At 32.9% G+C, this 23,502-nt stretch overlaps 1 protein-coding gene and 1 pseudogene across 1 annotated transcript in view; both read left to right on the top strand.

Moving 5' to 3' along the window:
• AGMO (alkylglycerol monooxygenase) overlaps positions 1 to 23,502 on the top strand; it is a 257,909-nt gene that overhangs the window by 180,204 nt on the left and 54,203 nt on the right. The gene's annotated exons all lie outside the window — the stretch shown is intronic.
• LOC118714517 lies at positions 22,250 to 22,556 on the top strand (annotated as a pseudogene).

Genomic DNA, 23,502 nt, shown 5'->3' on the forward strand with positions numbered 1-23,502 from the left:
ATTTTTCTTTTCTCTTCATTTTTACAATTATATTTTTAAAGATTTGCTGCATGTATTAGTTTTCTATTATTGTCATAACAAATGCTTCAAATTTGGTGGCTTAAAACAATACAGATTTATTATTTTACAGCTCTATGTCACTAGTCTGGTTAGGCTCAGCTAGTTTCTCTGCTCCACGTCTTATAAGGGCAAAATCAAGGCAGTCTGCTGGGTTCTTTGCAGGAGGCTCTAGGAAAAATTTACTCAAAGCTCTTTCACGTTGTTGAGGAAATCCAGAACGTTGTTGTTGCAGGGCTGATGTTCCTATTTCCTTGCTGGCTTTCAAGGGAGGGGTGCTGTTATGGCCAAGAGGCCTCCTTCCAATCCCTGCCCTGAGACCCCTGCGTGTCAAAGCAAGCAGTGGCATTTCAAATCCTTCTCACACTTGGAATCTGTCTGTTGCTTCCCAGTTCTGCCACTTTTTTTTTTTTTTTTTTTTTTTTTTTTTTTTTTTGTCTTCTGTCTCTAGTCAGAGAAATTCCACTGCTCTTAAAGGCTGAGGTAATTAGATTGTATCCAACTGAGTAATTCAGGATGATCTTTGTATCTTAAGGTTCATAACTATATCTGCAGAGTATAAGTGTTTCTTATTTTCCACAGATATTTTCAGATGCATCTTTTTTTCTTTAAATATGAAAAAAGTTATTTTAAGATGTCTATCTAATAATTTCAGCATGTCTATTTCAACTTTCTACTGATTGTGTTTTTTCGTAGGATGCTTTATTTTCTTGTGAACTTGACTACTTTCATTATATGTTGGTCACTGCCTTTAAGAAATTATATTTAGTGATTCATTCAGGACTAAACTGAAGGTGACTTCCTCCAGTGAGAATGTATGTTTGCTTTGGCCTGGCAGCTGGAGGTTCTACCTGACCAGTTATTGATCCTCCTAACTGATATAAACTTGGCTGTACATCTGAGCAATGGTTGGCTTGGGATTACAACTTCTTGGGGACATTTTCCCTCCATCTCAGCCCAGGGCCAAAGCAGCTTCCTCCCTAGTAGCCTGGTGTTAAAAGGGTAGATAGAATCATTTGGAGTTCCAGATTAATACAGGGAGGGTTTTCTGCCAGAATCTCCACCTTGAGTGGTTCCTAAATTTTCACTTATTGCCTACTTCACCTATAGTGAAGATGTCAACAATTAAGTCACATTTGATTGAGCACAGATGTCCTCGGCTCCAAACCTGTTCTTACAATCTCTAATTCCCGTTTTCATTCAGATAGTTGGATCTGTAATTCCCTTGTTAGTTCCTCAGTGCTTTTAAACACATTTTATATATGTTTAAATATATTTATATGTAATTTTACCATTTTTGGTTTTCATTTTTAGTAGCAAGGTTGTTTAACCTTTTTTGGTAGGCAGAATTATGACCTCTTTAATATGTCCATATTCTAATTCTCAAAACCTGTGTCTATGTTATGTTAATGGCAAAGTAAAATTACTAGTAGTGTTGTATTTGGAATTTACATTGCTAATCATCTGATGGGGACATTGCCCTGAATTTTTTGGGTGGGCCCCAGAGTAATCACAAGAGTTTTAATAAGTGAAAGAAGGAAACAGGAGAGTCAGAGTGAGGTGATGTGAGAAGCACTCAAGTGGTTATTACTGGCTTTGAAGGTGGAAGAGTGCCTTAGGCCAAAGAATGTGGGCAGTCTCTAGGAGCTGGAAAAAGCAAGGAAACGGATTCTCCCTTAGAGCCTCCAGAGAGGAAGGCAGCTCTGCCAACATACTTGATTTCAGAACAGTAAGACTCATTTCAGACTTCTGACTTCCAGAACAGTAAAATAATTAATTTATGTTAATATTAAGCTACTAGATTTGTGGTGATTTAGAACAACAGCATTAGGAAAAAATAAAAAATAATATACTCTGTCTTATGAAAAATAGGAGCTCCCCATCATTTTATGAATTGTGTTTAAATATTAAAAATATGAATACAATAATAGTGCTATCACCATACTTCTGTTTACACATTCAATATTATTTACAAGATTATAATAGTGAAATAGCATGATAGTAAAGAGAGTAAGGGCCTTTTTTGCTGACCCAGTTTGTTGTGATATTAGTAATTGATGCCTCCTACCTTAAATCTTAGTTTGAAACTAAAAGTCAAAAATATTCCAAATGATTAGTAAATATGCTTATTTCTGGCAAAGTGATAAAAACTGAAATTTTAACTGAACTCCCTTCCTCCAAAATTGTTATAGCTAAGAATGGAAATGTTTGCTAAAAATATTATCTTGACATTTTTAGCAAATAGAATCCTAAATAAGCACAGCTTTGATCATTTACTACATGTGAGTTTTTGTGAGAGATTTTACATTTGTTTAAATAACATTACTGAATCAAATTATTCTTTAAATTAAAACCAAACTTGATCTATTTAAAGTGTGCCAAGTTACTCACTCTTACTGCTATGTGTTTGCTCATAGCAGCTGCTAATCCTAAAAGGACTGGCAAGGATCATGTGAGGAGCTTGGGGATGGGATCCCATGACAAACCATGATGGGCAAAGATTTCCTTCCAGAGAGCATATGATATGTATTTTTCATCATAAAATTTACATGGAACTGAAGGAATTTAGATGTGTATAGTGTTGATTTGGAAACCTGCAAAGATGAAATCTGGAGAATTAGAGCTCACTTTGGCTGATTCTAAAGCTAATATACTTTCCAATGGATAGTAATGTTAAAAATATGGAACAGCCCTAACTGGTTTGGCTCAGTAGATAGAGTGTCAGCCTGCAGATTGAAGGGTCCTAGGTTTGATTCCGGTCAAGGGCATGTACCTTAATTGTGGGCCCATCCCCAGTATGAGGTATGCAGGAGGCAGCTGATCAATGTTTCTCTCTCACTGATGTTTCTGACTATCACTCTCTCTTCCTCTCTGTAAAAAAAATCAATAAAATATATTTTAAAAATATATATGAAACAATGTTTATTAAATAGAATGATGAACACTGATTGGAAGACCTTATTCAAATCAATTAGTCCTTTTTTTATATTTGTATTATCTATAAAAGAATAAAGAATCCTAATATATAAAGAGCCAGGTTCTGTAACATCCAAAATGACCAAATAGAGACCAAAAGTCAGGCTGCAAGCCCAGTAGGCTTGGGTGGGCGGGGACTTCCTCTGTGGGGCCATCAATTGCAGGGCTCCTAGACTGTGAGAAGACGCAGGCCAGGCTGAAGGACACCTCCCCCAAGTGCACGAATTTCATGTACCGGGCCTCTAGTAAATACAATAATAACTAATAGTCTATTTCTAACATTCTATTTTATAGAGGATGTACATACACAAATACACATATACATGCATGCATAATATTAATTTATATAAAATATAGCAATGAATAAGGACCCTCCTGTAACATTCTGAATATTTTTATGATAAAATTCAATAAAAACCACACTTGAATTACAATGGCTAGATGAATTCTTATGTTGGAGGAAAGAAATGAAAAAAAGTATATCTCATTGTGGCTAGGACAGTGAATTTCAAAGTTGCCTTAGTTTCCTCTCATCCATAAAGTTTATTTTATAATAATTTTGGTGGAATTGCAGATCATCACAAGCAGCATTTTCCCTCTGTTGATCATCGGTACCCACTCAGAAATTTGGAGATGTTCTCCTATGGAAAAACTGTTGGCTCTACTCATCTTGGCTGTCTGTAAAAGAGCTCAAGGGAGGATAATGATAATTCTTCATAATGTGTGCCTGTAGTTGCAATTAATATGTTCCCCAAAGGATTTTTAGCAATGTTTCTCTTTCAATAATAGACCATGTCTCTTTTTTACTGAGTTTATGGTAAATCACTGCTTGAAGGGACTATTGCTTTTGGACTAGTCACTCTGCTTGATGTGACTATTTCAACTTAGATGTGTATAGTGTTGATTTGGAAACCTGCAACTAGTGATTTAGCCCAATACCTGCGATAATGGAATGTGTAGTAAAACTGCTTAAAATTAAGACATAGTAAGCTTAGTTCAGGGGAATAAGATGTATAAATTTCCAGTTATAAAATCAATTAGCCATGGGGATATAATGCATAGCATTGGGAATATATTCAATAATTTAATGACTATATGGTGTCAGGTGGCTACTAGACTTGTAATGGTGGTCATGTTAGGTAGGCAAATGTTAAGTAGCTATGTTGTACATCAGAAATTAACATTGTAAAATAAATATTTTAATAAAAAAGAAATAGTAAGCTTTTAAGTTGTGAATTTAAGCTAACTCATTTGAACAATCACAAGTTAATGATATTGAAATCAAAATTAACTTGAATTGAATATCAGTTTACCATATACTGACTGAAAGATTTTAGATAAATTACTTAAATGTTGTGACACTGTCTTTTATCCACTATTAAAAAATAAAAATAAAAACATTGCCTACTTCCAACAGTGATGTGAAACCTTTTGTAACTATAAGGCATATCATAATAGTTAATGTATTCTCATTTAAAGTGGTATAATAATATGATTATCAATAGATGCAAGAGCACAAAAGGGCTTTACTTAACAGAGAAGTATTGATGGGATTTTATTTGTTGAACATGTTGACCTATAATTTGGAAAGCTCTGATGAAAATGAATTTAAAGACAAAAAATTGCCTTTAAGAAGCTTATAGTAAATTGACATGTGCAAATGGAAAACATTACTGTGTATAGTGAACAACCCTATGAGTAGATATGAAGTGAATGTTGCAATAGTGTAGAAAAAGAAATATCCAGTCTTGGTAATTTAGAAAGGGCTTCTCAAATGAGGTACACTTGATCAGAAGCTTAAAGAAGAAGAATGAGCAGAAACTAAGCAGCGCGAGTTTGTGTGGCTCAGTTGATTAAGTGTCCTCTGTGCCCTGAAAGATGCTGGCTCAATTCCCAGTTGGGGCACATACCTAGGTTGTGGATTCTATCCCTGGTTGGAGTGCAGGTCTGGGTGTAAGCAAGAGCAACTGATCAGTGATTTTCTCTCTCCCTTGCTCTCTAATGTCAATAAACTGTATTTTTTAAAAAAAATTAAGTAGGAGAGGGGGAGTAGGAAGAAAAGCCCATCCCATTTTATGGTAATTTTAGGGAGCAAAAAATGGCTTGGAGTGGCATATGCATGTGGAAGAAGTGAAGGGGTATGATTAGTAAGGGACATACAGGCAGGACAAGCAGAATTTACCCCACTTTGTAGTTAAGAGAACTAAAATTCTTTGAAAAGAGAAGTGACATGGATAGATTCAGTCTTTTGGATGATGTTTCTGGCAGTGAGAAGAAAAAAAAAGACAAGCAAGACTGGAGGCATTAGGTCTTCTGGAAAAATTCTAAGTAGTTAGGGTCATGGGGGAAAATTTAGAAAGTAGGGACAAATTTAGAAAATAGGGATGAATTTAAGTTGTGACTAATAAGAGATTTAAGAAATAAATTATCAGGCTTGTTTACTGACTGATCAGAGGTTGGGGTTGACTGAGGGAAGAATTTGCCATAAACTTCTAAATTTCTGGATTGGTGAGCTCATACTTTCATTGAGATTGGGACCTTAAAGGTAAAGATTTGAAGATAGAGATATTGAATTTATTTGTTGATACATTTATTCTGAGGTACCTGTGAAATACCTGAATCTCAGGAGGTCTGAAACTCAGGATAATAAGTCAGGCCTGAAGTTGTAGATTTTGGGTATCAATTAGAAGGGATAATTGCAACCATCTGCATAAAAACTATCATCTTGGGGATTTTTTTTTATTCTTCATTTTAATGTAATTATCTGATTAGGTAATTTATAATGTCTCCTCCCCTAAGTTTTATAAAACAAAAAGTCTAGTATAAGTTAGTGATTTATTTTGAAACATCCAAATTAGTTTCAAAATAAGTAAATTAATACTGATACCGTTAGATATTAAATTGATTTGTCCATCTAAGAAAACAAGTGCTATATCTGCACTGTCACTATCACTTGTCGATTAAATATTCTGAATTATAAACAATGGTATGCCTGTTTTAACTTTTTACCATGTGATATATTGTTGATTCATATAAATGGATTTGGTTGGAAGACATGTCAAACAAGAATTCCCACATGGTAAGGTCCCAGATCAATCAATCTGTCATGGTGAAATATAAATTATGTCTTTCTCTCTCATAAGACTATTAGAATTAGATGACTAGGCTAAACATTAGTTGTAGTGTTTGAATCACATTACTACTCATTACTACCAGTAGATTTTTGTCTTATTAGTGATGGAAAAAGTGTATAATTATAAATTGGAAATTATTACATTTTTCCTTTGGAGTAACTTCATCATTATTTCATTATTGAATAACTTTAAACATAAACACATATAGCTTTTAATATAGAAACTCCCCCAAATTTGATGTTATGACTTTTTTCTCATGATTTTAACTTATGCATTTAGAAATGGTGAACTATTTTATATAAATACTTAATTGTGTTTGTTATAATGATTATAACTTATTTTAAACATTTATATATCATATATGTAAATTATGTTTCTCCACTAGCCCTTTCTAGAAAGTGTGACAAATGCAGTATAATAAAGTAGAAATCTTAGTTTTGGGACATACTGTTTAGCCTACAAGAATTAATACAATCTAAAATAGTAGGTGAAAATTTAAATTGTGATAATTCTAAACATTAAAATCTAACCATTTGAAGGCTTAGCAACACTTAACAGTGTCATAAATCATATGAACTTTTTAGAAAAGTGACAAAAATTACTGTATTTTATAATGCTATTTTTTGCAGTCATATTCTGTTATAAATAAATTTGGGCTCCAGGCCAAGGAGAACTTTGGAGAACTTTTAAGTCTGAGAGACTGTCTCACAGCTGGAAAGCACCCCAATGTGGATTGATCACAGAAGAATATGTTTTTCATTATCCAGCTCTCTACCAAACTATTTCTTGTAGCTTGAAAATAATAAAAGATTTTGTAAGCCTCAAGAGATCTTTTTTGATCCATGAATGAAGTTACCCTGGATTCATATAACTAAAATCTGACTTCCTTTTAGCCATTGAAATTCAAAACCCTTCCATTTATTAGTGTGGAATAAGAAAATTCTTTTAAAAATGTCAAAAACTTTGCATTTTAATAAAGTTAATGTCAATGCATAGTAACAGTTTTTATTCCATTTAAGGTAAATACAATATGTGAAAGGAAATGTAGAGTGATTAACGAAAGTGGGTTAATTACTACAGAATATTAGAGAATTCATTCAGGTAACCTTCAAATTATTTTTTACAGTGTTTTTTAAACATAAGTTACACTTTTCTGCTTTTACTTATCACAAATACATTTATATTTGTATTACATTATTTAATTTATGAATCTTAAGAAAAAATAATGTATTTGATTATTTATTGCTTTAAAAGCGATGTGTTCTTCTAGCCTAGTGGTTCTAAACCTTTCTAATGCCTCGACCCTTTAATACAGTTCCTCCTGTTAAGAATCTCTACAGCAGCGGTTCTCAACATGAGGAACTGTATTAAAGGGTCGAGGCATTAGAAAGGTTGAGAACCACTCGCAGGGTCACCTAAGACCATCAGAAAACACAGATATTTACATTATGATTCATAACAGTATCAAAATTACAGTTATGAAGTAGCAACAAAAATAATTTTATGGCTGGAGGTCACCACAAAATGAGGAACTGTATTAAAGGGTCACGGAATTAGAAAGGTTGAGAACCACATTCTACTAGATCATTCAGGAATCCATAATACCATTTTACCTATGATGCATTGTAGATTCTTAGTACCTTTTTTAGAGGAAACCAAGTTTACTGTGGCACCCTAGTAAATTAGTAGCATATCTAAAGTAAAATTCAAATCATGGTTCCAAATTCTGGGTCACATATGTATCCAGGATATATGTACAGGAATATAATTTTCCTCATAGAATAATTGGGATTTTTTTTAAAGAATTGTTTGCTCTAAGCATCTGAGTTAAAAGGAAATAACTATAGAATCATAAGGTTTTAAAAATGGTACAATCACCCATATTGCCAGGTAAGAAAAAAAGGATGCAAAGTGTTGAAGTTTGATCACTCATGTTTCACCAATGAACCCAAACACGCAAGAAATACTGGACTCAAATTGCTTACCGTCCTCATTTTTCATATCAAGGAGAGATGGAGATTTGGAAAGATATTTAAAGTCTGCAGATAATCTTCAAATCTCATTTTAGAAATTATTTTTACTTCCTGTCCTATCAACTTTGTTTTACCAGATTTTTAAAGAGAATTGCCTTCTCTTTGCCCCTGCCTGCCCTCTTGTGGGGAGCAGTAGGAGGATTAAAGAGAAGGGGTAAAGGACACCTGGCAGAACATCCATGATGAGATGATGAATACATTCTTAAGATATCTGTAACCACATGTCACTAGATGAGAACGCCTACTAAGAATTCACAATTTTTTTTAAATGCCCTATTTTTAATATTAAATTTATTTTTAACTACTGAATGTCAGCTGGCTCACTCTGCTTGAAGATTACAGGAGGGAATCCCAGAGGAAAGGATAAGCAACAGGAAATCATTATCCAATGGGCATTCCAGAGCTTAACTAAATCATTGGCCAGCGTTGACTTTCTTATTAAATGTTGGTGCTCTTTGTGACAGAGTGGCAATGCCTCATATTTTCATTAGAATATCTTGTGTGGAGATGGAAGAAGATATATCACTTCCCAGGCAGTATAAATTACTTGGTTAATTATTTTATCTTAGTTCAGGCAGGCAGCACCTAAAAAAATCAAAGTTTCTGTTTCTTTGGGTCCATTGGACTAGTAAAAACATCGTAGCTCAGGCAGGGACTGTTGAAAAAGATAAACAGTATCTATAATTATAAATTGGAAATTATTACATTTTTCCTTTGGAGTAATTTTATCATTATTTCATTATTGAATAACTTTAAACATAAACATATTTAGCTTTGAATACAGCAACTCCCCCAAATTTGATTTTATGACTTTTATTTCTCATGACTGAATAAATAAGATTTTTATTATAAAATGGCCAAGAAAAGCTCAAATTCTTCAATTGTAAAATCTCCCCTATCTTTTCATAATAAAACTGGTGTGGCAAACACAAAGTCTTCACTATTTAACAATATAATTGAGAACTCAAAATTGTTCAGTTTTCCTTATACCAGTAAGATTATACCCAAAATGAAATCAATAAAATATGTAAATAAATAAATAAATAAATACAAAAAAAAAAAAAAGATTATACCCAAAATGTCTGTCCTTATTTGGCCTCATGCCTCACTTCAACTCCTTCCTTCCCCAGCTGTTCTCTGGGTGCATTTTTACTTAAATAATGGGGCTCTGTGGAGGAGACGTCAAGGGGATTGAGGGAATAGAGAGCACTGGTAAAAACAAAGGGGTGAAAGAATCTTTGAAAGATAGGAGTTTATGTAGGTCAAGATATTTGAGTTTCCTCCTATTAATATTGTAATGTGAGGATTTTTCAGTGCTTTATCAGCGAGCTCACTTATTTAATAGAATAAAAGTATTCTGAGGATACTGTCAAGTATTAAATAAGAGTGTTGACTTGGTATTATTTACTGTAAAATGACTGTAAGTAAGACTCACATAAGTTGATGTTTTAGACTTGGGTCTAGGAGTTCAAGAAAATGATGTTAGATGTTTTGAGCTGTTAGAAACATGTCTATGGGCCTGTTCTCTTCTTCCAGGTAAATACTATTATTTTAATGTTAAATGGAAAAGAGTATCAGAGAAAAAAAATAACTGATCCCCACAATTAAACAAATACAATAGTTAAAAAGCTCTGTGTGTGTGTGTGTGTGTGTGTGTGTGCCTGTGGATCTATTTGAGTATATAGGAGCTTATGTACACATAAACTTACATGTATTTTTCTTTTCTACCTACCATTTGTACACGGCAAGGCCAAAAACATGAGATTCTATTTTTTCCATGGCCTGCATCAAGTTCCACATACCCCGCTTCTTTCTTCTGCTTTTCAGCACTTTCATATCCCTCACATTCTTTTATGGCAGAGCACAACTCTCTCACTTTTCCTAACAAGAAACACACATTGCATTTAAACAGACGAGGTTATCCCCATGCTCGCGTCACAGGTCAAGCAAGATCACTTACATTTTTTAGGGGGTCACCTCTTCTCACTGGGTGGGATGTGACCTTTTTCTTTTTCATAGAAAAGAAACCAGCCCAGATGTTCACCACTCCTCCTTTTTTTCCCATGCTCTTCCTCATTTGCTGCCAAAAACACATACTTAAACATCGTTCATCTTGCTTATCTTTCACTAGGTTGACAAAAGTTTTATCTTTATTTCTATCTAGTTTGTTCTAAAGTAAAAATAAACAAAAACACCAACTGTGGTTTAGAATAAGCTTTAGATCACAGATATTCATTTTTTTAAATTTGAATATAAAATTCTGGAAACTCCTTGATAATTTCAGTGTATTATAAAGTCGTTATGAAGATGCATCTCCTGCGCGTCTGTGTTGCCACTTGAATGTCACCCAGGCACTCTTCTCATAACCACCTGCGCATTGAGCCATCTTTTGGGGCATAGCTCTGAGGATTCTATTTCTCTTCTTCCTCTGTGGACTGTCCTTACTGTTTCTTCATTGATTATTAAAGATAATTGGTTTACTTTGAGGGCCTTCATATTTTCTCATCTAATACATCCAAGTTTGCAAGGGTTTTGTACTGATTGGAAGTCTATACACAATACTCCTATTTTTATCTTTCCTGATAGCAGTGATGTCTGGAGAAACAATTGTTACTGTCAATAACAATTTCATGGCTTGCACTCTGTTTTCTTTATGAAGCTCAGCCCTAGTTGACTGGTTAATACGGCCCATATTAATTGAAAACATGCTGAATGGATCCAGATCTTACACAGCAATGAACAAAACTAACAAAAAGGCTTCTCTTCATGCAGCTTACAGTCTAGAGAGGATAGACTTTCTAAGTGAAAACAACCAATATGTTGGAAAATAAATGTCTGCTCTGTAACCCCTACCAAACTGAGAGCCCTATACCAGTCAGCTTGATTAATGTATTTTTTATTCTCGTTTCCAGTGATTTTAAATTTTAAATAACTTAAATTTTTTCCATCTCTTTTACACCCCTAAATTTGTTTTTATTAAATTCAGGAGTTGGAACAAAATAATACACTTTAAAATAAAATAATCTGGCAAAGGTACCCCATACCTTTTGTCACCAAACAACTTTTATTACAGAACATTAATATCCTATAAAAATTCATAACCAATATGATTTTTTAAAGAAAGCCCACTGTCCAATATTTTGGTTAGAAGAACAATTCTGTAAATCAAAATCACATTTCTCTTGAGATGAAACATTTCCCAAGGAAAGTTTGTTCATTTCAGAGGTGAAAAATTGTTATGAAGACTAAACTAATAGCTATCTTATTTCTAAAATTTTACTCTTAAAAATTATAATGTTAAGTGGCAATTTATTTATTCAATCAAAGGGCTCAATTAATATTTTCACTGTGAATTATTATAAATTGAAATAAAATGATAGCATACATATGTACCCAGAAGACTTTTTTTTTTTTACCACAACCACTTAATATTCTTAAGTAAACAAGATATTATAAAAAGCCTTGAAGTGTTCTCTCTCCATACTCTTCTCTAACACCATTTTTTTCCTTTCAGCTCCAGAAATAACTTCTAGTGTGAATTCTGACTTTCATGGCTCCTGCACACTTTTGCCTCTTGCCCCTCTTCCTCTACAATAAAAAAATCTTTAAAAAATTAATTTCTTAGGAAGGTTTTAGAATAAATTAGAATTAAAACATGTTCATGCAATCCGCAAATTACGGTGGCCCCTGGGCACTGTGGCTATTTTACAAGGTAGAGAAGTCAGTTCTTAATTCAGTCTTTATCATTCCTATGCTTTTGCTTATATATTAATCTATAAAGAATTCATCTATAACCAAAACCGGTTTGGCTCAGTGGATACAGTGTTAGCCTGTGGGCTGCAGGGTCCCGGGTTTGATTCCAGTCAAGCACATGTACCTTGGTTGTGCAAGAAGCAGCTGATCAATGATTCTCTCTCTCTCATCAATGTTTCTAATTCTCTATCTCTCTCTTCCTCTCTGTAAAAAATCAATAAAATATATATTAAAAAAAAGAATTCATCTATAAAGAACACTACATTTCTACTTGTTGAATTGCTTTTACGTTATCTTAGAGATCTGGTTGCATAGTTTTGATTGTCATGCTCTGGCATTAAAACAACACAGTATTTACCTTAATTTGTGCATTCATTCACTATCGGCATTAAATTTTCTATAAATGACACTTTTAATTTCACTCACAAATACGTACCATCACAGAAACAATAAAAATGTGGGACACACTTCTTAAACATATAGTTGTTTCTTGGAACATAGAAATTGTTTTCCAGTGCTTTGCAGTGGAAAATTTGTTTCTGTGTGTGCATGTTTAAAACAAAGGAGGAAGAAAGTTAGATTCAACGGACTCCTTAGTGTAACTTGTAATATACTGCAAACTTACACTGAAATGCTGGCATGTTTAGAGACTAATCCCTGGAAAAATGTGCATTTTGCCATGGAGAAAATGTATGCTGCTGCTTGGCTTCAGAGCTCAGTGCCATAATTTGTGTCATTTTTTTTGGACAAGCAATACTACAGAATGTCATCCACACCTTTAAGATTTGCTAATTTCCTCCAGGAGTTTTGCTCTTTCTCATGCCAGTTACTGGTAGAAAAATAGCTTCTTCCATTCATCAGATGAGGTAATGCTCTGTTACTGTTCACATTTGAATGTACTATGAGTTTTGTTTAGGTGATATCAGCAAGAAAGATGATTACTTCTGTGCTTTCACTTTTTAAGGATTTTAGAATAGTTGTATCAAATTATTTTTAATTAATTGTTCACATTAATTCATTAATGAGAAATGGCTGTATCAGCTACTGTTTCAATTAGTTAAAAATACCAATACCACTATATGTAATTAACTCACCCTGTCATGTAGCTACTAAAGCCTGAGAATGTGCTTGGATATGTTTTATTATAACATATACAAATCTGAGTAGCTGTGGAAACATAGACCTAGGCCTCCTTTCTCTTACTGGAAGACACTCACTACTCTTGCTATCATGAACCCCAATCTCGTGGACCTGTTTACTAGCAACAAAACATGTCCAGCAGTCTCTCAGCATGCTTCCCCAACCCCTCCCTCCCCATTAACCTTCCCCACCCCCACACAGACACACACCTGAGATTTCTGCCTATACCTCTTGGATCTCTCTCTCTTCAAGTCCTAATGACCTTTCCAAATGTCAAGTGGTATAAATTCTTTAAACTATTCCTCATTTCTACTCTTTTATCTTCACCTCTGTTTTCCCCATTTCAATCTATCGAGATGGAAGGTTTTGTTTTTTGTTTTTTGTCTTCTGAAATTCCATGCCTTTGTTGTTTAATGGTGTTCACAGCTTCCTTCCTTAGGGTGTGCCTGTATCTTCTTTGGATGTTCTGTCTGCTAAGTTAGGACAAAGGAAATGTTAAATATATACTTCTAATTTATAAAACTCTGATCACATCATTTGCTCTTCATAAATGCTTACATTTAAAATAGATATTAGCCCTTACTAGCTCTAGATTTTGTGTGGAAATACAGAGCTGTTTCTTCTTTCAAGAAGCTCGCCGTCTACTTGAAGACATCAAGCAAAAAATAAAAGTGGCAAAGCAACTCATCATTATTGTCAAAAAACAGGGAGCAAAGAACAGAGAGAAAAAAAATGAAGTAATGTACTTTGGACATTGTACTTTTATAAAAACAATACTGTTTATATATTAATGTTATGTTATATAAATTTATTATATATATACTGTATATGATAACTGAAACTCAGTGAGTTAACTTGCTCAACATAAATAATTCATAAATAACAAGGAGAGGCTTTGAATTTCAAATCTAGCTAACCATAAATTAAAAGAAATGTGAGGAGAAGAAGAACAGCCGAGTGATGATTAGAAAGTGGCTACAGATCAATTCCAAGAGGAGGTCACACTTGAATCATGAAAGATGAGTAGAAACCTCAGTGTGAAGGCCTGGAGGACAATGACAAGAGCAGAGGTGAGGTGTGAAAGATCATGGGGAGTTAGGGGAAATGAAAATAGTTCAGTGTGAGTGAGACAAAGAGTGATGAAGTAACAAATGGACAGGAATACAATTGTAGAGGACAATTAGGTGTTAAGACAGTTGAATTTCATCTGGCAGGCTTAGCAGAATGGTTGAGTATCAACCTATGAACCAGGAGGTCATAGTACAATTCCTGGTTAGGGCACATGCCCGTGTTATGGGCTTGATCCCCCTGTGGGGCACACAGGAGACAGCTGATCAATGATTCTATTCTATCTCATCATTGATGTGTCTATCTCTCTCTCTCTTACTCTCTTCCACTCTGAAATCAATATAAATATATTTAAAAGGGCAGTTGAATTTCCACCCAATAATGATGAAGAATTTTAAGTAGAAGAATAAAGTTGTTAGCATTGCTCTAGAGATTGAAGACAAGTATTGCAATTAAGAGGCTGTAGCTTTAAATGAATGAGTGGCAGTGGTAACCAAAAACATGGAAGATGTATGGATAATTAAGAGATAGAAGTGATCAGACATATTTAAGTATTGGAGTAGTGTGAAGGCAAATCATTAAGAGGAGGAAGGTATCAGATTTAGTGGGCTAGATAGTAAAATAAAAATGTATGTGGTAACTAATGAAATAAACTTTATACATTTTATATCACATTTATACAATTATAAAGAAAATGGATTAGCATCTATGTGTGTCTTGGCTTTAAACAGATATTCTTCAAAAGCCCAGAGGATATAAACCTTTGTGGCTCCCTTTATGAATTTGCTAAAATATTGCATATCAAATGTGCTTGGATATTTATTGACTTACCTTGAGTTAAAGTATTGCCTTTAGAAGGGCAACATGTCAATAAATGAACTGTTTAATTTCAACATTAAATTCAGCATCATCCCCAAGAAGATCTATGTAAACAATTAGAAGAGCCTTGCTGACTACTTGAATTTCATGTTAATTCAAGCTATCATTTATTTTTTATGCAAAACTCATTCACTTATGTTTGCCTACTTTCCTGTCAGCTCTGTAATGCATATACTAAATTCTCTACTCATGCATGACAATGATTTCATGAAAATATTCATGAAGTAAATTTTATTTATTTATAATTATTTGAAAATCTATTATATTCTCATACAATAGTGATCAATGTTGCCCAGGGAGGGAAATATACTAGTTAGATATTTTTCTTTTGCACATTTGTATGTCTTATTCTCAACCCCTGAGCCAAATGCAACACTAACTTGTCTGTAATTTACTCTGTAGTAAATCAAGAAAAGGTGAACCTTTTCCTTCAAAATCTGCATGTTTTGGCAAGCTTTCGTGAGTCATTAGATGCTGAAAATTTACCACACTGTATAATTATAGCTCCATTTCTATTAAGATATTTGACTTGAAAAAAGTCCATTTAAAACTGTATCCCATAATGCCAATAACTACAATAGTAAAATGTAACACCACCTAGGATTTATATACTCTCATCCTTTAGAAGTATTAAAAGTATTTTCCGTTTTCACTGCTCTGCATTCTTTATAGGTCTGTGTCAATGTGGTTGGTCTCTGATGGTATATTCCAGGGATTTCTTGTCCATGTTATCTTTAGCACTGGAATTAGAAATGTTAACAAAGACTCACTGGTGATAGGTTAAACTGAAATTCTCTTTAAAAAAAAAAATATATATATATATATATTCATTTATATATATATAAATGAATATAATATATATGTGTATGTGTATACACACACATATATATGTATATATGTATACACACACACACACACACACACACACACACACACACACATATATATATATATATATATATATATATATATATATATATATATAATTTATTGATTTTAGAGAGGAAGGGAGATGGAGAGAAAGATCATGATGAGATAGAATCATTGATTGGCTGCCTCCTGCATGTGCTCTAGTATATATCAAGCCCACAACCCAGGCATGGGCCCTTGAGTGGAAAAAAACCTGGGACCCTTCAGTCTGCAGGCTGACTCTGTCCATTGAACCAACCTACTAGGGCTGCAGTTCTCTTTATATCAGTTCAGTACTAGTATTTATTGAGCCTAGTACTTTCCTCTGAGGAAGGGAGGTATATAAGCCTATGATAGAAGGTAGTCTGTAAACTCAGTCCTTATCCAAGTTCAAAGCACAATTGAGAAACAGGGAAGGGAGAGGTTTATTCCATTTGAGGGATCTTAGGGAAACTATGCTAATATGGAAAATTTGGAGGAAAAAAACACACATAAAACACTAGTTTGGACTCCCTTCAGACCCAAGGTCAAATTCTTGCTCAGCTAATTTTGTGTGTTGCTGTGGGAAGTTATTTGGTTTTCCTGGATTCCAGTTTCCTAATTTATAAAAGGGAAATAAAAATACCCACACTGTGGTTTGGAGTGAAAGGAACTATTACGGAATTAATATTTGTAAAAATATCTGCACTAGTAATCTCCCAATTAAGTTTCTTTTATGATGTGTTTTACTGCTGTTGTTACTATGCTTAGTATTACTATTGTTTATTTTACTATTTCCTGGAAAGAGTTGTTAGGTATCAAAAAACTTCTGGTTGGAGAACTTCTGTTTTGTTAGACAAGATAAAATAAGTCACATTATTTAATTCAGCTTGATTACTCTGAGCCTTTTAGAGGTCATAGCTATATAAAAATGTATCTTTGGAGGCAGCCCTCTGATATTAGCTCAGTCATCTAGGAATAATATAGAGTGGTTTCTCTATTGGTTGAGAGGTTAAAGTTAGTAATTGTGCAATCTCATTCACTATGAAATTTTATAATTCTGGATAAAAATACAATCATCTTAAATCAGATTAATTTTATATATTTAATCTCATGGAACCCAGTTGTTTTGTCCAATAATTGTTCGTTTATGTCAAAAAATTGAAAACAATTAAATACAATGTGATACTCTGATTTTTTTCAATTAATATTGTGTTTATATTTTTCATATTATTTGTAGACCTTGACACTGGATTTTTTTAAAGATTACATACATTATGTGTATAATGATATCTATATCTCCTATTTATGGACATTCAGATTTCTAAACTCACTTGTAAATTTTGACTATTATAAATTAAACAGTGATGGTTGAAAATTGCAGTTCCCAAAAGCTGTTTCAATATTTTTTTACTTTTCCTACAAATAACTTTCCAGTAAGGAAATTTCTGAGTGAAATGTTGTTAAACATTCTTACGAATTCTGATAAATATGCTGTGTTTTCTGAAAGCATTATAACTTTATGTATTTCCATGAGCAATGGATACTCATTAACTTTCTGTGTTTTCATGACATTTATACATTTTTAATTAAAAATTATTGTTAATATAATTTAATTTTGGATCATGTTGCCATTCTCTAATCATTTATTCGTAAATTGGAAGCTATAAATTATAGTTTCTTTCCTAAGTCCACATTTCCTGTCATCTTTCCCTGCATTAATATATCCTTGGCAATTACTACCAAGATAATAAATCGCTCTTTTTTTTTTTTTTCTAATTGAATGTTCATCTCTCCTGCATAACAGCAACACTTTTATCTATTTGTATGCTGCTCTTTCTTCAGATTTAGGACATTGCATGCCGTATACTATATGTTTAGTAATATTTGTTGAACTAGTAAATGGATAGCTGTACTTTATTTTGATCATTTTTAGTCCATTTATCTTTTAAGTAATATGTTTTCTTTATATGAAATATGTTTTTATTGATTTTCAGAGAGAGGAAGGGAGAAAGAGAGAGGCATCAATGATGAGAATCATTGATAGGCTGCCCCCTGCACGCCACATCCTGGGGAAAGAGCCCCCAACCTAGGCATGTGCCCTGACTGAGAATTGAACTGTGACCTTCTGGTTCACTGGGCCAAATCGACTGGTCATAATATAATAAATGTTTTCTTAACATAAATGGGGACTGTATGCAACATACAACATGTATGCAACAAATAGTAAAATAGCATATCTATTTTATGCTCTGAAAATATTTCCTAATTTATTGCTTGACATATTTAATAAATATATAGCTAATACACACACACACACACACCTGAGATTAACATAGGGGTTTCCAGGGATGAGGGTAGGGAAAATGAAGTGATATTGGTCAAAGAGTACAAACTACCAGCCTTAAGATGAGTAAGTTCTGGGAATCTAATGTACAACATGGTGATTGTAGTTAAACAGAGGCCCGATGCAGGAAAATTCGTACAAAAGTAGGCCTTCCTTCTCCCGGCTGCTGGCACCAGCTTCCCTCCAGCACCAGGGACACTGGCTTCCCTCTTCTGGCCACCAGCAGGCACCTGGGACCCAGGCTGTCATCTCTCCAGCCCCAGCTTCACCTGGAAGATGTCTGGTGTAATTAGCATATTACCCTTTTATTATTGTAGTATATACTTGAAAGTTGCTAATAGAGTAAATATTAAGTGTTCTCACCACAAAAAAAGAAATGTTAGATATGTGGCATGATTCAAATGTTAGATAATAGTATGATAGTAATCGCTTTGCAGAAAGTACTCAATTTTGATATTTTAAACTAAAATTTTTAGTGTCTCAATTTATTGATCAATTTATTGAGTGTACCACTCAAAATATTGTATACCTTACATTGACACAATGTTACACATCAATTTTATCTCAATAAATCTGGAAAAAGTAGATGTTTTGAAATTTTAAACATCTCTTTATCTTTCTCTAGCAATTACTATTATGTGTACAGCTTTCAAGATCAACAATTTCTCTTTAATTTTTGAGGTTTTTTTAAGCAAATAATCAGTTTTATTTGATTTTAGTTTTGGTGGTTTCTTCCATTATTTATTGTTTTGTTATTTTCTGTAGTTATTAATTAGTTTTATGGTGTGTAGCTTGAAATACTTTTTTAACATTCATTATTTTACTAGTTTTGGGATAAATTTTATGTCTTTATTTTTATATGTTCTTTATCATGTATTGAATTGTCATATGCAGTTTATATCTTCATGTCTATTTCCCAGGTTATTTTGTTGGTCTGAATGAATCTTTAGGTACATTTTAGAATAATTTGTTAAGGCTCAACCAACTCCCAATAATGTTAGATGGAATAGTTTCCAGCCTCTAAATAAACAATAAAATACTCAACAACTTTAAAATAATTAGCCTTTCCACCTACAAAACATAAATTTGTCTTAAGTTATTAACATTTTAAAGAAAATATTTTAGTACTGTTTTAAGATTATCTTTATGTATAATATACACATTTTTTGTTAGGGTTACCCCATATTGATTATGTTTTTGTTATTGAAAATAAGATTTTGTTATATTTTATAATTCAATATTATCAATATGTTGAAATATTAGTCCACACATATACTCTATGGGCAATTTATTAAACACTTCTACTAAGTCTAATTTTTGTTAGTTTATTAGTTTTGTCTATGTAAATTAAATCAAATCATTACAAATTATTTTTTTATCATGGAAGTTGGAGAAATATTGACACAAGTAAAATTTTAATTTTTTTTTGTTTTACTTATATGACCTGGTAAAATGGAATATTAGTATATCTAATCTATCTTATAAATGAGGAATTCACCATGAAAATCATAATTTGAACCAACTTCCTGAAGGCTTCATTCTTTCATATAATCACACATGCAAGCCAGTCTCCTCTTCTTATAATCAGGATAGACATCACTCAGAGTAATAGGAAGCTCAGAAGGGTCATTGAAATGAGTCTCATCAGAAGATAATAATAATAAGTTCATTTGATGATCTCCTCTTAGGCTTTAAGTATCCCTACAAAAGAACATTTCATGGATTTTATTGTACCCAACACTTTCCTAAATTAACAACACCTTTCAGAAACTTTTTCCTGTGCCACTTCAGCCTCAAGAACTATTAATATTCTACAAAAGCAATGCTTTAAGAACCAAACTTATGAAAATGGCGAAATAAATAAAACTCCTGTTTGTGACATCATAATAGCCACTTAATGTAAGTTATATAAATCTCTAACCACTATCTATACACCTGAAACTAATGTCATATTAAATTTCAACTGTAATTGAATAGTAAAAGAAAAAATAGCTGTCACTTAAAAATGAAAAATTCAGACAAAAAACTTGTGTATATTTTTAATAAAGTGACACCCATTTATCCACCTTTTATTATAGGACATTTTAGCATTGATTATTTTTTTCTGTTTTGGCAGATCAATAAATTGAGTCACTAAAAATTTTAGTTTAAAATATCAAAATTGAATACTTTCTTTCTTTGTATTACTTCTTAGGCACATTTTATTTCTCAAGAAGGTTCATAGATGCTGGTAACAAGTTTTCCATAGGCACACTCATGAAGCAATATATATTTTTAAGGAAATATAATAGATTCATTGAAGTCTATATATCAAATGCTTTTGTAAATTTCTTTTTCAGAGATTATGTACTCTTGGTGGGCCATAAAGTATGTATTACCAAAATAATGACTAAACCAAAGTTTTTGGAGTAAAACTGTATACTTACTAGTAATAGTTGGGATTTTTATCTATAAATATATCTGATTAAATATTATTCTTAAAATCTGTCTATTATTTAAAAAAAAAGCAATCTCAGGAACTCAACCATAAAGATTTTAAAATTTGATAAATCACTTAGTTCTATAAGGGAATATAATTAACATTCTTAAAAATCTACTTTATGCAAATGATTGAAAAATTAAAAAACTGTAATTTCTTTTTTCATATAATACAACCAGTTTTTGTTGATTTGAATTATGAATTTAAGTAAATTACTTTATATATTGAGACAGTATTAAAATTTTAATTTTTTTGTAAATAAGATGAAAAAAGCAGTTTTTTCATTATTCTCAAGATTCAACAATAGGAAAAGAAAATATACAGAGTGAATAAAAAATGTTTCAAATTGAGCCAAAAGTGTCAGGTAATAGAGCAACAACACACTAAGCAGATCTCTGACTACCAGAATTTTGGATCAAGTCCCAGCTTTAGAAGTTGGATGAAACTGCTGTGGTGTTTGCCAAAACTGATGGAGACTCTAAAAATGTAAAAAAAAAAAAAAAAAAAAAAAAAAGCCTTCTGTTTATAAAGTTGGAAATGTTCTTTCTTCTCCATTAATAGTGTTTCTTTTATTTCCAGAATGATTTAATTCCCCAAATCTATTACCATATAACATGTAGTAACTTATTTTGAAGGCATGTAAATATGATAAAATTACATTTTGAAAAATTGTGCATCAGAATCTTTATGAAAACATAAGAAAACATAAGATATAAAAGGATGAAAATAGGATTGCTTTTCCCTTTTCATGTCTAAATTCTTTAGTAAGTAAATATGGATAGAGATTTAGGCCCAAAGATCTCTGCCTTTATTCACAGAATTGCTCATCCATTCCTACTTAAGAGAAACAAACAAAAATATATTTTTCACACAGTTTTATTATATCACAAATTACTATTAGAAAGAAAAGCATCATGATAAGAAATGACCCCACAAACACAATTTTGGCTCATCTTATACACTTAAAACTTATATTTGAATATTTCAAGGTTTTTTTTAAATCAGGGAAACATAATTCAAAGTTTAGAAAGGATTATTGTTTAGAGACTCATACTATGTTTAAAGACTCTGTTTAAAGTTATTTTTTTCTGTATCTTAAAATAAGAATTTAAAATTAATTTTATCTCAAAATTGTATATATGAATATTCTCACCTATTTTTAAATTGATTAAATTTTATTTTATTTTTATTTTTTAAACAATAAGATTAAATTTTTAAAAAATTGACTAAAGCCCTAACCAGTTTGGCTCAGTGGATAGAGCCTTGACCTGTGGACTGAAAGGTCCCAGATTTGATTCTGGTCAAGGACACACGCTTCAGGGATTGGGGGTCCCATCCCCAGTAGGGGGCGTGCAGGAGGTAGTCAATCAATGATGCTCTCTTATCATGTTTCTCCCTCTCCTTTCCCTTTCTCTCTGAAAAATTTTTAAAATATATATTTAAAATATAATAAAAATCAACTAAAGCTTTCCCTGCCAATAGCACTCTCGCAAACATGGTGAACATTCCTAAAACTTGCTGAACTTTCTGTAAGAAATATGGCAAACATCAAGCCCCCAAAGTAACACAGCATAAGAAGGGCAGTGATTCTCTGCGTAGGGAAAGTAGCCTTATGACAGGAAGCAGATTGGCTATGGTGGGCAGATTAAGCCAATTTTCCGCAAAAAGGCTAAAACTACAAAAATTGTGCAGAGGCTTGCAGGCATCGAGCCCAACTGCAGATCTAAGAGAATGCTGGCTATGAAGAGATGCAAGCATTTTTATCTGGGAGGAGATAAGAAAAGAGTCAAGTGATCCAGTTCTAAGCTATATATTCTATTTTATCCTATACCAGAGGCCTGGTGCACGAAATTTTTACATGGAGGTGTGTGTCCCTCATCCCAGCCTGCACCCTCTCCAATTTCAGGGATGTCCTACTGCCTGTTTAGGCCCAATCCCGGTATGATCGGGCCTAAACGGGCAGTCGGACATCCCTCTCACAATCCAGGACTGTTGGCTCCCAACTGCTCACCTGCCTGCCTTCCTGATTGCCCCTAATCCCTTCTGCCTGCCAATCTGATCACCCCTAACCATTCCCCTGCCAGCCTGATTGATGTCTGTGTTTCTGTCAGATACATGAAATGTTCTAATATTTCTTAGAATTGTTAATCATAAGTGATACAAATATATGTGAACATATATACTAAGAACATATATACTATTTTATGTGTAATTATGTTAGTGAGGAGAATTTCATAAATACTAACAAAGGAAAGCTCCCTATATTAGAAAAGTTTGTATCTCTCTCTTAGACTTCCCTAGAATATGTTTATGAAGTTGTGTGTACCTAGGATAGAATCTGAAATGACAAACATTTGTCCACTGAACAGAGGACAAATAGAAATAGAAGTAGCAATAAATCAATCTGAGTAGAGAAATAAATCACTGTCCAGAGGGAAAGCAAAAATTTCATATGAGAGAATAACAAGGAAGAGATCTTCCATAATAATCGCCCCTTTGAAGAAACTTGAAAATGGAACTCCAACTAGTAAGCATTGTTGAACTATCTGCCTTATTAAATTCAATACTAATTAATACCACAGAAAAGGCTTGATAATGAATTAAGCCAAGGTACATTTTTTTTCCCAAATGAAATTTAAAGTATTATTTTGGCTGGGTCTATCCATTTCATTGGTTTTATTACAGACAATTTAAGATAAAATGTATGCCAATTATTCCACTCTGAAGAAATTTTTATGCCATTTTTTA

The sequence above is a fragment of the Pipistrellus kuhlii genome, unplaced genomic scaffold (genome assembly GCF_014108245.1).
Source record: "Pipistrellus kuhlii isolate mPipKuh1 unplaced genomic scaffold, mPipKuh1.p scaffold_m20_p_10, whole genome shotgun sequence".
Taxonomy (NCBI): domain Eukaryota; kingdom Metazoa; phylum Chordata; class Mammalia; order Chiroptera; family Vespertilionidae; genus Pipistrellus; species Pipistrellus kuhlii.